The following is a 16,325-nucleotide window of genomic DNA, read 5'->3' as shown; positions in this document are numbered from 1 at the left end:
CAGAGAATTCAACTCTCATGTGTAAAGACATTAAGCAGGTGCCAACACCGAGGTGTACAGATGTTGGAATTATCTGACAAAGACTTTAAAGCAACTATTATAACCATGCTCCAACGAATAATCGTGATTACTTTTGAAACAAATGAGAAAAATAGAGAATCTGAATAGAGAAATGGAAACTGTAAAGAAGAACAAAATGGAAATTTTATAACTGAAAGGTACAACAACAGAAACTTAAAAAAGCAATCCAAAAAACAAAAAAACAAAATACTGTGACTCAGGGATCTGTGGAACAATAGCAAAAGCTCTAACATTTATGTAATCAGAGTCACAGGAAAGAAGGGAAAGAGTTTGGTGCTAAAAATTTTTTTAAAGAAGTAATAGCTGAAAAATTCCCATTTGGTTAAAGATATAAATCTATAGATTGAAGAAATTAAGTGACTTCTTAACAAGATAAACTGAAGGAAATCCATTTAAGATACATCACAATAAAAATGCTGAAAGCTAAAAAAAATTTTTAAATGTTTTAAGCACTGTTGAAAATGATACATTATCTGTAGGGGGATGCTTAAAAGGACTGGATTTTTCATCAGAAACAATGAAAGCAGGAGGAAGATGTAGACCATTTCTAAAGTGCTGAAGAACTGTTAACCCTAAATTCTATACACTGCAAAAACATCCTTCAGCAACAAAGGCAAAATGAAGATGATAAGAGAATTTGGTCTCAGATGAGGAAACCATAAGAGAATTTGGTGCCAAAAGATTTACCCTAAGAGAATTACTAGGAAAGTTTTCAACAGAAGGCAAAAGATACTTGAAAGAAAATTTAAATATAAGGATAAAGGAAGAACAACAGAAATGATAAATGTCTGGGTAAATATAATAGACTCTTTTCCTCTTGAGATCTTTAAAATATGTTGGATGCTTAAAAGCAAAATTTATAATATCTTCTGGTGGAGTTTTCAATATATATTGATGTAATATAATAAGACAAGTATAACATAGAGGGAGAAGGTAGTCTATATGTTTGTAAGGTAAAATACTGATACTAAATAAGCTGTGAAAAGTTGTGTGTATACTATAAGCCCTGGAAAAACTCTAGACACTACACAGGCACATACGTACATATACACATTCTATACATTGGTAAATAGGTATGTAGATACACATAGAGTCAAATTGCAATAGATGAGCTAAGATGCAATACCAAAAAGGTGAATAAACCCAACACAGGCAGAAAATGGAAAACTGAAGAACAATAACAAAAGGAAGAAAGAGAAAACAAATAATAAAATAGTAGACCTAAACCCAAGTATATCAATAATTACCTTAAATGTAAGTGGTCCAAATATACCAGTAAAAAATACAGAGATTATCACAATGGATTAAAAAAAAGTGACCCAGCTATATGTTGTCCATAACAAACTCGTTTCAAGTATGATGACACAGTCAAGTTAAAGTAAAAGAATGGAAAAAGTTACACCTTGAGAACACTAAGTTAAAGAAAGCTGGAGTGGCTATACTAATATCAGATGAAGTAGTCTTCAGAGCAAAGGAAATGACCAGGGCTAATGGGGACATTATAGAATGATGACCAAATGCATTCCCTAAGAAGACATAACAATATTAACCATGTATGTCTCTAACAACATGAAGCAAAAATGGACAGACTGAAAGGAGAAGTAGACAAATGCACAATTACAGTTGGAGACTTCAAATTCACCTCTCTGTAACAGATACAACTTGTATACAGAAATTCTGCAAGAATATGGAAGAACTGAATAGCACCATCAGTCAACTGGACCTAGTCAAGACTTAAACAACATTCCACTCCAACAGATAATGCACATCTTTTCACATGCGCACGTAACATTCACCAAGATTGCCCATGTTCCTAATCATAAAACAAATCTTAACTAATTCAATAAAATTGAAATCATGCAAAATATGTTTTCAGATCATAATAGAATTAAACTAGAAACTGATAAGAGAAAGATATCAAGAAAATCTCCAAACACTTAGAAATTAACCAACACACTTCTAAATAATCTGTGGGATGAATAATATCAAAGGATATTAGAAACATTTTGAATAAAAGTAAAATGAACATATGCCACATCAAATCTGTGGGATGTCCTTGAAACAGTGCTTTGAGGGGAATTTATAGCATTAGAAGTGTGTGTGAGAAACTAAGAAAAGTTTCAAATCAAAGATCCAAGTTTCTTTTTTTAAGAAGCCAGAAAAAGAACAGCAAAATAAACATAAGGAGAAGAAAATAAAACAGAAACCCATGAAATTCAAAATAGAAATAAACAGAGAAAATGAAAAAAATCCAAAGCTTCTATGAAATGATCAATAATATTGATAAACTTCTAGCTAGACTGACAAAAAAAGAAGAAAAAGGTGCAAATATCAAGAATGAAAGAAGTGATATCACATCACAACATTCAAGGGATAATAAGGGAAAAACTGCAAATAACTCTACACTAAGAATATCAACAACTTCCAAAACAGGGTCTAATTACTGAAAAAAATGACAGAAGTGACTTCATCAAAATTAAAAACTTCGTTCTCTGAAAGACAAGATTAAGTTAGGAGACATATAAATTACATATTGAGAAAATACATATCTGAATATGGACTTGTGTCCATAATATATCTATATCTATATCTATGTCTCTCTCTTATCCATCTATCTATACCCAGAAAATATAGGAAATAATATATATATATGTTCAAAACTAAACAGTAAAAATATTCCAGTTAAAATTGGGCAAAATATTTGGACAGACATTTCACCAAAGAGGAAGTAAATAGCACATAAAAAGATGTACACTATCATTAGCCATTACGGAATGCAAAATAAAACCATGATGAGCTAGTATTCCATACCTATTAACATGGCTAGAATAAAAAACCATGACAATTTCAAGTGCTAGTGAAGATGTGGAGCAACCAGGACATACGTTGCTGAGTGCAATGGATAATGAATACTACTCAGCCATAAAAAGAATGAAACAATCCCATTTGCAGCAACATGGATGGACCTAGAGATTATCATAATAAGTAAGCCAGATAGAGAAAGACAAGTATCATATGATATCACTTATATGTGGAATTTAAAGAAAATGATACAAATGATCTTTAATACAAAACAGAAAGAGACCCACAGACATAGAAAACAAACTTATGGTTACCAAAGGGGAAAGGAGGGAAGGGATAAATTAGGAGTTTGGGATGAACGTATGCACACTACTGTATATAAAATAGATAAACAACAAGGATCTACTGTATAGCACAGGGAACTATATTCAGTATTTTGTAATAACCTATAAGGGAAAAGAATCTGAAAAAATATATATATGTAAGTATGTACAACTGAATCACTTTGCTGTACACCTGAAGCTAATACCACATAGTGACTCAACTATAATTTTTTAAAAAAAGAAGAAGAAAAATGATACAGCTTTTCTGGAAAACAACTTGGCATTTTCTAATAAACTTAACTATATATTTACCCGTGAGCCAGCAACTCTAGTCCTGGGTATTTATTCCAGATAAACGAAGATTTATGTCCACACAAAAACCTGTGTATAAATATAGATGTAGCAACTCTATTTGTAATAGGCAAACAATGGAAGCATCCAAGTGTCCTTCACCAGGTGGATGGATTCGCAGACTCTGGTGCAACCACACCCTGATTCCTGCTTAGCAATAAAGACGAGGGTACTCCTGATACACAACCTGGGTGAGTCTCGGAGACACTGTACTGAGTGAAAGAAGCCAGTTTCAAGATGACATGCTGTATGATCCCATTTATATTCATCTGACATTCTCAAGTAGGCAAAACCATCATGATGGAGAATAGATGAGGATTGCTGAGGGTCAGAGTGAAGAGAAGATACAACTAGAAAGGGATAGAGAAATAGCCTCACGAGATTTTTGATGTAATCTAACTGTTCTGTATCACGATTGTGATAATGTTTGCACAGATCTATACACCAAAAACAGAGCAATCTACTGTACGGTAATTTAAAAATTAAAATCAAGGAAAAAAACCCAAGTGGCCAGTAATGACAGAATAGCTAGGTCAATTATGAAAATGTCACTTGCTAGAATATTAAAAGGATAATCATAAAAATTTCAGCAACATGAAAAAACAGATTTGTAATAATGTTAAGTGAAATGAGTTATACTGCAAAACTGTCGACTATATTTAATCTTATAAAAAATTTGTCAAGAAAAAATAAAAGGTAATAGACGAAGTGATAAAAATGTTTGTTTTGCAGAACTATGGGTGATTTTCTCTAACGTATTTTTCTCGAACTCTTATAATAATGGTATAAACGTTTATTGGTGAATATAAGTTATTAAATGTTGTTGTTATTGATAGAATACATATAAACCTCATAGAGAAATGCATAAAGATACAGAGTGTGTCCTATATTTAAAAAAAAATTTTCAGCTATGTATAGGTTGGCTTGATAATCTTCATTATTCCTTTTAGGGTGGATTTTATAACTTTTTTCACGTTAGTGGTAGAGTTAAGGATTTACCAACAAAGTGCCTTCTACATGAGCTTCACTTGGGACAAAAATGAAGACATTTGTACAAGATGAGATATTGTGTCTGAATTAATAATTTTACAATAGTACACTGTTAACAATTGTGAAATTAATATCAGGTGAAACTGAAGTCTTTTCAAATCTAAGGATTATGTGACACAAGCAAACTTGCTTTATTTTTCTTTCAAATTAGATAGGTGGAATCAAATGCCTCCTTTATCCCACTGGATGTTTATTTTTTCTGGTGAAAGACAAAGGCGTATGGATAGTCTAGAGCCAGTTTTCAATCATTTGTTTATCAATTCAGATTACACAGTGTCTCAAAACCTCACATAGCCAAGAGTTTCCCACTTGCAGGCTTTGGGAGACGGTGCAGTTAGTCTTAGTCAAATGCACTTGAGAATCAGGGCAGACTGGTGATTAAAACATCTTCTAAGTCGCAAAACCAGCGGTGGCCGTAGGGGTTTATTTCTCGTTAGAAGAATAAATCATCCTGGCCAGTGTAACTAAGTTGTGCTTGGAGAGGTTCGCGTGTGTGAGCATGGGCTCGCGTGCACACACACACACACGCACACAGCGTGTTTGCAATGAGCAAACGCACGGTCACTTCTGCTGCTCACTTATCAGGCCCAGAGCTGGGGACTGAGACACAGAAATCAAATTAATTCCAGCGGAATCAAAGAAAGCAGAAAAAAGCATCTGTTGGGGCTAGAGGCTAAGTCTATAAAAACAAAACAGAACAAACCCCCCAAGTTGACCAACCAACCCCCCGCCTGAGCCTGAGCACCCCAGGAACTCTGGGCCCAGTGAAGGGACTCTCCAGGTGACGGCTTCTTGGCGGCCGGGCTGCTGCTCTGGGAACAGGGCAGTATTTGACCCATAATTGCAGCAGATCCGAAGCAGGTTTCGAGTAGCTTCTGAGCGGCGGTGCTCAGGCAGCCTCCATCTGCTGCGGGCTCCTGCGCCTCCCAGGGGGGGACCTGGCTGATTTTTCAGTCAATTAGCAGAGGGCTGCTTTTGTTCTGCCGCGCACGCCCTGGGCTCTGCTTACCCTGGGAGCTGGCGTTCAGATGGGGTGGGTTTGGAGAAGCATATTGTGTTGGTTTTTTCCATGACCCTGTGACACTGTTGGGCAAACGTTATCTCAATCATCTCAGCGATTTGCTAAAAAGCCGGCGAGCTTCCCTTTCTCTGTTGTGGTGTCTGAGTGTGTGTGTGTGTGTGTGTGTGTGTGTGTGTGTGTGTGTTAGGGCGGAGGTGGGCGAGCATGCCGTGAATGAGCTGTTTTAAATACATCACATATTTGAGTTTTGTGTCCCTATAGGTCTGGTCTCAAATTTATTTATTTATTTACTTTTTTAAATCAGTCACCTTAATGAGGACAAGGCAGGGGTTGAATTGATGTAGAAAGAGATTTATTGGGTGAAACAGAGTTTATTCCATTGAACCCTGCCAGAGGTGGTTTAGTCTCCATCCATCTTGGAGGGATTGCTGTCGTAGCCTTAGAAAGTTCTGGACAAGCGGTATCTCAGATTATAAACCCTCTTAGTCTGCGAACCTTAGTCACTCTTGACTCAGTTTCCCCGGGTGAGATGAGAGAGAGCAGGATGTGGGAAGGGACAGGTCACTCCCCAAATGTGAGGTCTTGACTCACCCAGGCCGCCTCTCAGGCGAGGGATCTGCAGTTCTGTTATTTGGGGATTTTGCGATGACCTTGACTCCTGGTCCTTCTGTGGTCGTCAAGCACAGCCAGCAGCAGGCCTTTCTCTTAGGGCCCGTGACTCTGAATCGCACTTTGATTTCCTCCAAAATAAAAACCTTTACTTTCTGTTATTATTAAAAATGGTCGAAGTCCAATATACGGCATGGCTTTCCATTTTTCAAAGAAGACATTTGTGAAGAAAATCTGTCTCCCTCCAGCTCTGGAGGTACTTGGCTTTTCCAGCACGAGACCCTGGTGCTGTCACTCCCCTAAGTGTCCTTTATATGAGACATGCTGGGGGGACCGTGAGGTGCCCTCCCAAGAGTGCTCTCGAGCTTCCCTGTGCCCAGCCCCCTGTCGTTTCCAGCCCCCCAAGTGCGAGCTTCCTAGTGGCCCAACCTCCCGTCCATCCCGTCCACAACCTTCCGGCTATTTTTCCTGCGGGGCGTTGAGCACATCCTCCTCTCCCCTTTCATCTGCTCAGCCTCTCAGCTCTATCTTTCTATAGTTAATAAATGTACCTTTTTTCTCAGTGTCAAGCAATCAAATATTCACCGGGTCTGAGCTGGGGTTAACAGATTTCTGAAAATTTTATTGCGTGACAGCCTGTCCTGCATAATCCCCTCAGCTGTCTCAGGTTCTGGGGCAGAAATGATCTCGTGTGTCACTCTAATAGTCTAGAATTACACTTGTATCGCTGTCGCCGGCATATGGGGCTGTGTATACCCCTAGGCCAGTTCCCTCTCTTTCACGGCTCTTAAAACGATAACATTTGGCAAAGCCGGCTCTGACCAGCATGCACCATCCTTCCCGAGCGGCGACAAAGGGGCCACCAGAGGCCTGAGTGCAGTGGCCAATCAGGGCGCTCTTTACCGCTAATGAGAGACCCCCGTGCCCTGGGAGCTGGGAGCAAGTTTCCACTTAATTATACAGTCTTCATCTTAAGTGCCTGCTCACAAGGGCTTCAGCTGAGCAGGTCTCCTCAGGGGTCTTCCCCCGCCCGGACAAGACATATTGATCGCTGGGCAGTCGATGGGCTGGAGTGCTTGGGCACATCATGCAGGGGAAGCAACCAGCTGGGGGCACGGGCGAGAGGTGGCAGGAGGGAGGGCAACGGAGGGGGCGCCCCATGCCTGTCGTTGCCAAAAGCCATTCATACTAATTGGGTAGTGGGGTGATGACAGTGGTATCACTTACATGAGGAGTCTTAAAGATGACCCAGGTGAACTTACCTACAGAACAGAAAGAGACTCACAGACATAGAGAACAAACTTATGGCTACAGAAGGGAGGGGAGGGATGTATTAGGAGTTTGGGAGTAACAGATACACACCAGTATACATGAAATAGGTAACCAACAAGGGCCTACTGTAGACCACAGGGAACAATATTCAATGCCTGTAATAAACTACAATGGAAAATAATCTGAAAAAGAAGACATGTGTGTATAACTGAATCACTTTGATATACATCTGAAGCTAACACAACATTGTAAATCAACTACACTTCAATTAAAAACTTTAGGGCAGGAGAGTAAGTAGACAGCAGTGGAAGCAACACACTCCATTAGCAGACAGAAAGGAGATATCCTGCAGAGGAAACAGAGTCCGGGCTGGTCGGATGATGCCCGATTCTGCAAGGAGAGGCTGGCAGTGGAGGCCCATCCAGTGCCTGTTGCAGGCACACGTGGACAAGCTGTGCGAGGGTGGAGAAAGCGCTGTGGCTGCAGCCCAGGTGTCACAGTTGAGGGTAACGTGCAAGGGCAGCTGGCTGGAGCACACTGAGGGTTCACGCATCCTACCTGTCCCTTTTGGGGGGTCACATCTGTGCCCCTGTCCAGGGAAGTCTGGATCCGCCAAAAGTCACCGCCGGGTGTACCGTGTCATTCTGAGTGAGCCCATGGTCATTCTCACAGACAGGCTGCTCCTGGATTTGAGGATCGTATGCCAGCTGCCCTAACAGACCAGGAAAGGCTGTAGTTGTCCGTGACTCTGGCCCAGAGAGTAGCGAGGCACCCTGGGTGTTAGGAGAGACTGTCTGGGTGACTATTTGTAGTTCAAGTTCAAGTTTCAGCAGGTTCTCAGTGTCAGCGTGACCTCTCTTTGCAGGAAGCAGTCACGTTTGGATTACTGCCTGTCGAGCTGTCTTCTGGCTGCATCTCTGCCACCACGGCTCCATGCGTTCTGGTGGCGTTTGCTTTGCTGTCTCATCCTTGGCTCATTCTGCTTGTGGTAATTTCTGGGGGTCCTCAACGGCCCTCAGTTTGGATACGCTGCTCCCATCCTCTGCTTCTATGTCCATAGATGTGCATGTCGTCCTTTGGAAAGTTAGTCTCAGGTCCATGCTGGCTGTGGTGCATGCCTTTGCTTCCCGAGCCCTCAAAGTCATGCTGTCCAGGGACAGTGTGAGCTGTATGAAGCCCGCGCTGGCGTTTCCTAGAGCCTCAAGAGTCCATAAAACAAAGACAAAGGCAAAGACATAAACAATAAACAACAAAGTAAGCAACAGCAAGAGGCTTTAGCAGGACAGGACCAACTCCAGGGCCAGCACTTGGTGGTGAAGGTTGGGAGTCTCGTCCGTGACTCTCTCTGCCTTCGCGGTGGAGGCTGTACACTTGAAACAGATTTCTTTTTTAATGGAAGTGAAATTCACACAACATAAAACTAACTACTAAAAGTGTACAATCCAGTGGCATTTCATACATTCACAGTGTTATATAATTATCACCTATATCAAATTCCAAAGCATTTTTCATCATTCCCAAACAAACCCCATACCCATTAAGCAGTTTGTCTTCATTTTCCCCTCCTCTAATCCTCTGGCCACCACTAATCTGCTTTCTGTTTCTATGGATTTACCTATACTGGACATTATACATAAATGGAGTCATACAATATGTGCCCTTCTGTGTCTTGCTACTTTCACGTAGCATCATGTTTTTGAGGTTTGTCTGTTTTGTAGCATGTTTCAGTGCAGTATCCCTTTTTATGGCTGCATAATATTCCACTATGTGGATAGACCACATTTTGTTTATTCACCAGTTAACAGACATTTGGGTGCTACCCCATTTTGGCTATTGTAAAAAATGTTGCTATAAACATTTGCGTATGCATATTTGACTCTATGTTTTCAACTCTTTTGGGTGTGTACCTAGCAATTGAAGTCCCATGTCATATGGTAATTCTATGTTTAACTTTTTGAGGAACCTGAAAAAGAATATTGAGAAGGTCACATTTTGCCAGCTCTTAATAAGGATGGACTTGCCCCAGTGATTCTCCTGATGCTTCGAGGTTAGCGGACGATCCCACCCACTGGGGCTGCCCAGGTATGGAGTGGGTGATGGCTGTTTGCTTTATTTGGTACCAGCAGGACTTAGCAAGGGGCTCTCTGGTTCACTGCAGGATTAAATTCCATCACTGTAGTCCTAGGGGCCTGAGAAGATAGTTGTTTGTGTAGTGACATATTCATCACCTCTTCATGGTAATGTTTTAAGAGCAGTGTGATGAGGGTGGGGTCATGGGCAGACTCTTTATGGCTTGTGCATCACTAGGAGATGGCGTGGCTGTGTTTGAGGACCTGTAAAAATAATACAGTACCCAGAGGAAAACCATAGCAGGGATGCTTACTCTTCAAAGTGTGTTCATTTAAATTTATCTTAAATCTGAATAGTCCCGAGTTTTAAACATTTGTGCATAAAACATGATTGCTCACACTTTTGAAACAAAACAGATTTATAATTAATACTTTGCATTATATTCTAATTTTTGATACAGCCTGGAGGTCAATTTGCAAGGTCCTTTGGTATAGCTGCTCAATCTGAATTCAAGTTTAAATAATACACCTAAACCCATGAGTTCTGAGGCCTAGGAGGCATGACTCATCAGTTCTGTGCACAGTGAAATCCCTGTGGCTTCCGGGATTGATACCCCACTCTACCAGGACTACCAGTATCGCACTATAGTCCTTCAGCCACTTAAAAATTTCCCACCGTCTGAAGCATTTTGTATTCTGGTTTATTTAGTTGATTTCCCCTCCTGATGGATGGAATTATACCAGTTTATCATAAAAATGGCAACTCTAGCCAATGTAATTTCTTGTGCTGTGATTAGATTTTAACAGGTGTCTGTAAAATTTAAACTTTCATGCTGAAGATTAACCTGTGGTGCTTCGCCTTCTTGTCAAACAAGGTGCTGCTCTCATAGCCGTTGGAGAGAGCCCTCTGTCCTGGGGCTGTGCCCTGCTCGAGCAAGGTGGCATTCTTCTGCAGAAAAAGAAAGTGATGAGTTACATATGAGGTGTGACGACACTGTCACAAGGATGATTTCTAACCAGCAAGCTGAATTTCCACTTCCACGTGCATGCCAGCCCTTCTGAGACATCCTCTTGGATGGCTCCTGCCTTGTCCGGTGTTGCTGCTGAGGCTGCTCAGAACGGCTCCCGGCTGTCCTCTTGGAATTGCGTGTCATTTCATCCACAGCACATCATCTGGCAAGCATTTCTCCTTGGAGGATATTTTGATGGGGGACGAAACTTTCAGATTTAAGATGGATGAAGTGGAAGATGGATCCACGGGATGGAAGGGGTACGTGTGTGTGCGTGCGTAGGTGTGTGCGTCTGTAGGATAAAAGAACAATGTATGAAGTCATGGCACTGACTTTCAAGAGCTCTCCCATGGGCGGAGTCATCCCCAGGTGTCACTTGAGTATTGTCGCTCGGATGCGGATGCTGTTGGTCAGGGGAAGCACCCTGATAGCTGCATCCTAGGTCCCTGAGGATGGGGGCCCAGCACACAATGGGAAACCCACAAACACCTGCTGAGTCAATGCATGAATGAACAAATGAGTGTGAATGAATGAAAGGCATCTGAAACACAACAAACACCTGTCGTTAAGTAACACCAGGATGTTATTTCTTGAAAGTGATCTCTATACCTCACAGCCAAAGCCCAGTTACCTGTAAACACTGGTCAGCCTCAGGCCATCGAAGGAACTAAGGCAGACTCAGTGACGAGCAGAATAATGACAGTAAGGTAAACCGGTTGCTTTACTCAAATTTTGGATTCAGGTTTATAAGATAAGGACATGAAACAAAAATATATGGTTAGCTCTTTTTCTTTCATTTTTAGGGTATCTTTATTATTTTTTTAGGATTATGGGGGTTTTGTTTGTTTTTTGTGTTTTTTGAGGATTTTTCTTTTTTTAATGAAGTATAGTTAATTTACAATGTGTTAATTTCAAGTGTACATCAAAGTGATTCAGTTATACATACATACGTATATATTCTTTTTCTAAGAACTCTTAAAAAACAAAAGTCTAGCAGTCCTCCTTCAAGGATTATTCAGCTTTCCTGGGGGAACCACACACCATCTCCAGCACTGAGGAACCCTCACAGATCCGCACGTGGGGAGACATGTTTGCCCTGTTGACCTTCCCATGGGCATGACTGTATACAGTGGGTTCCTCACAAAGTTACTGAAGATACGTTGCCTAGAAAAGGACCATCCAGAAATAAAGAAAACATGGAGGCTGGGAGATTTCCAGAATGGGTGGTGTCAATCTGAGTTAGACTGCCAGAATTCTCATGGTCCTTTTGGGAAAAATTCATATTTTAATCACAATTTTTTGTAACCTGCTACTATGGAATAATGATGTGGAGGCATCATGAGATTAGAAATAAGTGAAGACTATAGGAGGCTCCCTATTTTAGCTCCTCCTTCCCGTTGGTTTTATTAAGGATGATTTTAGCATTTTATTTATGAATGTCATTCCTCTTAAAATGGCCCTGCCTTGGGAACGGTTTTATCTCAAAAGGGAAGGGTCAGGGAGAAGGGTAAATTAGGAGTTTGAGATTAACATATACACATTACTATATATAAAATAGATAATCAACAAGGACCTACTGTATAGCACAGGGAACTCTACTCAATAATCTGTAATAACCTATACGGGAAAAGAATCTGAAAAAGAATGATACATGTATATGTGTAACTGAACCACTTTGCTGTACACCTGAAACTAACACAACACTGTAAATCAAGTATACTCCAATATAAAATAAAAATTAAATTTAAATAACTAAACAAACAAACAGAAAAACACATGTCATTCTCAGATTCACTCTTGTTGTAATCGCAGAGCAGGAGAATCAAAGGCCCAGCAGAGCACAGGACAAGGGTCTCTATGAGGAGGGTGTGTGGTGACATCTGTGACTTCGTGTGTGCCTGTTTGTGCATGTGTGCGTGCATGTGTGTGCGTGTGTGTGCGTGTGTGTGCATGCGAGTGTGCCTGTGTGCGTGTGTGCATGCGAGTGTGCCTCTGTGTGTGTGCATGAGTGTGTGCACCTGTGTATGTGTGCCTGTGTGTGGGGGAGGGGGCACTGCAATTTAAAGTAACTCCGGACCCACAAGAGTGGAAATGATGAACAATACAGGAATTTGCCAAGGACTGTGTGGCAAATTCCTGTACAGTTTAATCCAAACATCAGTGGAAGCCATTGCTGTGGATTGAATTGTGTCTCCCCCTAAACGCATGTTGAGGCCCTGACACCCCACAGTAGCAAGTTCTTTAAGGAGGTGATTAAGGCTAAATAAAGTCATAAGCACAGAGCCCTGATCCTGTAGGATTAGAGTCCTTATGAAGGAGGTAGAGACACCAGAGCTCTCTCTCCAGAACTGTGAGAAAATAAATTGTTTTAGCCCCTCAATCTGCAGTATGTTGTCACGGAAGGCCCAACAGATGAAGACGGTCAGATGCGGGGAAGGCGTGATCTACGTATAGCATCTCTAGCTGCTATAGATGGCCCAGGTGCTTCCATGAAGGGTCAGCCTCACCTGCGGATGGACTTCCACCTGCACTCTGGGAGCTGCACTTGACAGCTCCACGCGTCTGTACCTCTGGGGGTAGCACGTTATGTAAGTACATATCCAGGCAGCACTCTTGCTTCCTGAGCCTCATTCGACAAGCACTGGCCCCTGCAGGTGTGAACACAGGGCGATGTATGACTGAACTCACTCTCGCTCTTCCCGCCTGAACAGCAGACAGCTGCCATCTGTGTGGTGGGCTGTGCCACTGGTGTGGAGGCCAGCTGAGTCTTGGGTTGGCATGTGTGCATCAACATGGTGATGCTTTGTATGGGTCTCTCGGAAAAACTTTTCCCAGTTATTTTAATGTTGAAAATATACATTTAACCACAAAAAGCATGAAATGTCCTTGCATGCATTTCCTGGGTTCGAGAAAGCAGAATTACAGACCCCAAGTAGTTGATTCATAGTAAGCGAATGGAAAGCCCCTCAGAGATGCATCCTGGCCACGCACCTTTACTGTCACGGATGAGAAGCCCGTGGCTGAGCACAGCTAAGTGCGTTGGCTCCCGTCCTGTCCCAGTGAGTCCGGGAGGTAGACATCCAGCTCTCAGTGGGAGTTTCCCACCTTTTAGGGCTGTGCAGACCTGGGCTCCCCCAGCGCCTGCCCTACGAATCTGCTGTAGCCCCTTATTTACTAATACCTGTCCGCTGGCTCATCAACACCAGCTTCCTGAAATCAGAAAGTTGTGCCCTTAGATACACTTCTCCTATTGAATTTATTCAAATTCCGATTACACAGATTCTTTTTGCTGCCTAATGGTCAATTCACACCCAGGAATGGACTTGAATCAGGCTAGCAACTACATTTAAATGTGAGGACTGGTTCACACGAAGCTGAGGGCTCAGGATGCAAACGTCTGGTGGGAAGTAGGAAGGGGTACACCTGGCTGCAAGCCGTGGTGGTTGGAGGTGAGGCTTCAGGTGAGAATGCGAGCTGGTGAGTGAGGAGTCTGGTCCAGGCTGATCACAGGACGCCAGGTGCTGGATCAGCATGAAGTTATTATTCACCTGGCAGAAGCCTGTTGCGCATTAAACTGAAGGGCTGGAGTAGGGAAGACTAAAGACTGAGTAGGACATTCCTGCAGGATGCAGCATACCTGGAGTAGAGGTGTGGCCGTTGGAATGGGGAGCACAGAGAAGCTTCGACGGATTAACTGATAGACCAGAAGTCTAGATTTGGAGGGGAAAAGGCACAGAGGTTACTGAGTGTTCAAAATTTGCTTGGAGACGCTTCTAGTGAAATAAATGGGAAAGTGAGTAGGATGAGCTCCCAGCAGGACCCGGTAATAGTTTGGGTTTATTCGCTTTGGTGTATGGTGGGGAGTGGGGGAGACATTTGATGAGAGGAAGGGAGAAAAGACATTGATGAGACATTCAGATAAAACAGCCGTGGACCACATGGACACGTACGTGAGCACCTCGCAGGGGCAGTTGAAATTCTAAGAATAGGTAAGAAGGGCAGTGTTGCCCGGACAAGTTCCCGCAGGAAAGCCTGATTGAGAAGCTCCTTCCTTTCGCCAGGACACGGAGGCCTTTCCAAACAAGGGTTGGCTCAACTCCATTCTCATGTTCACTCTGCAAAACAGTTTCCTCTCGGGAAAATGAGTCACAGAAGAGGCCGTGGTAGATTCTGTCCACACACGGTCGGTCCGGTTGCGGTGCCCTCACCCACTTCACGTGCACCACCACCGTTCATCTTGAAACAAACGTGCGGCGTGTATAATTATTCCCGTTTTACGGGTGAGGAATCTGAGGCTTGCAGAGGCAAAGGGGTTGTTCTCAACACCGTGTAGGTGGGAAAGGAAGGAACTGACCGTTCTAAACCTAGTGCTTTCTGCAAATAGCTTGTGCGAGAAGGGGCCCGGCACATAGGCTCATCTAAACACCTGGTGTCTTTGCAGTTCCTTAAAGCTCCATTTGACCAAACCTCACATGTTTCTAGAAGAAGAAGGAAGTGCAAAGGGAATGACAATGCGCCCCTGAGCAGCCGGGGGACCCACCATCACCGCTGGAGCATTGACTCAGGGGGGAAGGGCCAGGCGGTCATGGCAGAGAGTCATCTGGTGACAGGAAAGGATGAACTGGGTTTATTCTGAGTCACAGTGCCCTCCCCCCGCACACACACATGCGTACACACACACATACACACACACAAACACACACACACAGACATACACATACACAGTTACCAACCGTGGTTCCCAGGAGCACGACCCACCCAATGCAATGATTAGTTTTCACAATTTTAACAAACAGGAAACAACTTTCACATTTTTGTCCAGAAAAACCATTACAGATAAGACTTGGCAATCTGCTTTTAAATGCATGAGCAGACTCAAGAATTGGGGGAGAAAGAGGAAGTCAGATGAACTGGGAGCCCACAGGCCACATGTGGTCGTCTATGGGGACGTTTCTAGCTATTGTGTATGTGAGAGTGAAGTTGGAGGTGTACTGTTTTTTAAAATATTTATTTATTTATTTATTTATTATTTTATTTATTATTTTGGCTGCACCGGCTCTTTCTTGCGGCATGCGGGATCTAGTTCCCTGACCAGGGATCGAACCCGGGCCCCCTGCATTGGGAGTGCAGAGTCTTTACCCACTGGACTACCAGGGAAGTCCCTGGAGGTGTACTCTTGCAATTAAAAAAATTTAGATTTAATTTAACTTAGATAATGTTGGGAGACTAAACGTGCTACTTGAATCTTAAGATCATGAAGACATAAAGCACATTTTCAAAAATTTGTTTATTATTTATTTAAATCGAAGTATAGTTGATTTACAAAGTTTTGTTAATTTCCATTGTACAAGCGAAATGATGAAGTTATACATATATACACATTCTTTTTTTAAAATATTCTACCTTGACTGTAGTTCCCTGTGCTATACAGTAGGACCTTGTTGTTTATCCATCCTGTATATAATTTTTCCAACTCCTGAGATCTGAAGCCATAAAGAGACCTTGACAGGTCATGTGTTTTTATGATACCAATCAAATTCTTATGGGTTTTAAAAACTGTACTGGTAGCCATATAAGAGAATAGAAAATGAGAGCCTGTGACAATTGACATTGATTGTTTGTTTTCATTTTTAAAAAGAAGGCATTAATACTATAGAACATGAAACTATTCTTACCATTAAAGAATCATTGGAAATTGTGAATTAAATTAATTGTTCATTATATGAATATTTTGGAA

The 16,325-nt window shown here is 42.0% G+C and overlaps 1 non-coding gene across 1 annotated transcript; it reads right to left on the bottom strand.

Annotated features, from left to right (window-relative positions):
- Positions 1 to 15,671: 15,671 nt before the first annotated feature.
- Positions 15,672 to 15,745, bottom strand: TRNAG-CCC (transfer RNA glycine (anticodon CCC)). Its single transcript has one exon. It is a non-coding gene; the product is annotated as a tRNA-Gly (tRNA).
- Between the last annotated feature and the right edge of the window lie 580 nt (positions 15,746 to 16,325).

The sequence above is a fragment of the Balaenoptera ricei genome, chromosome 3 (genome assembly GCF_028023285.1).
Source record: "Balaenoptera ricei isolate mBalRic1 chromosome 3, mBalRic1.hap2, whole genome shotgun sequence".
Taxonomy (NCBI): Eukaryota; Metazoa; Chordata; class Mammalia; order Artiodactyla; family Balaenopteridae; genus Balaenoptera; species Balaenoptera ricei.
The sequence above is the reverse complement of the archived record's forward strand: the minus strand, read 5'-3'. Positions and strand labels throughout refer to the sequence as shown.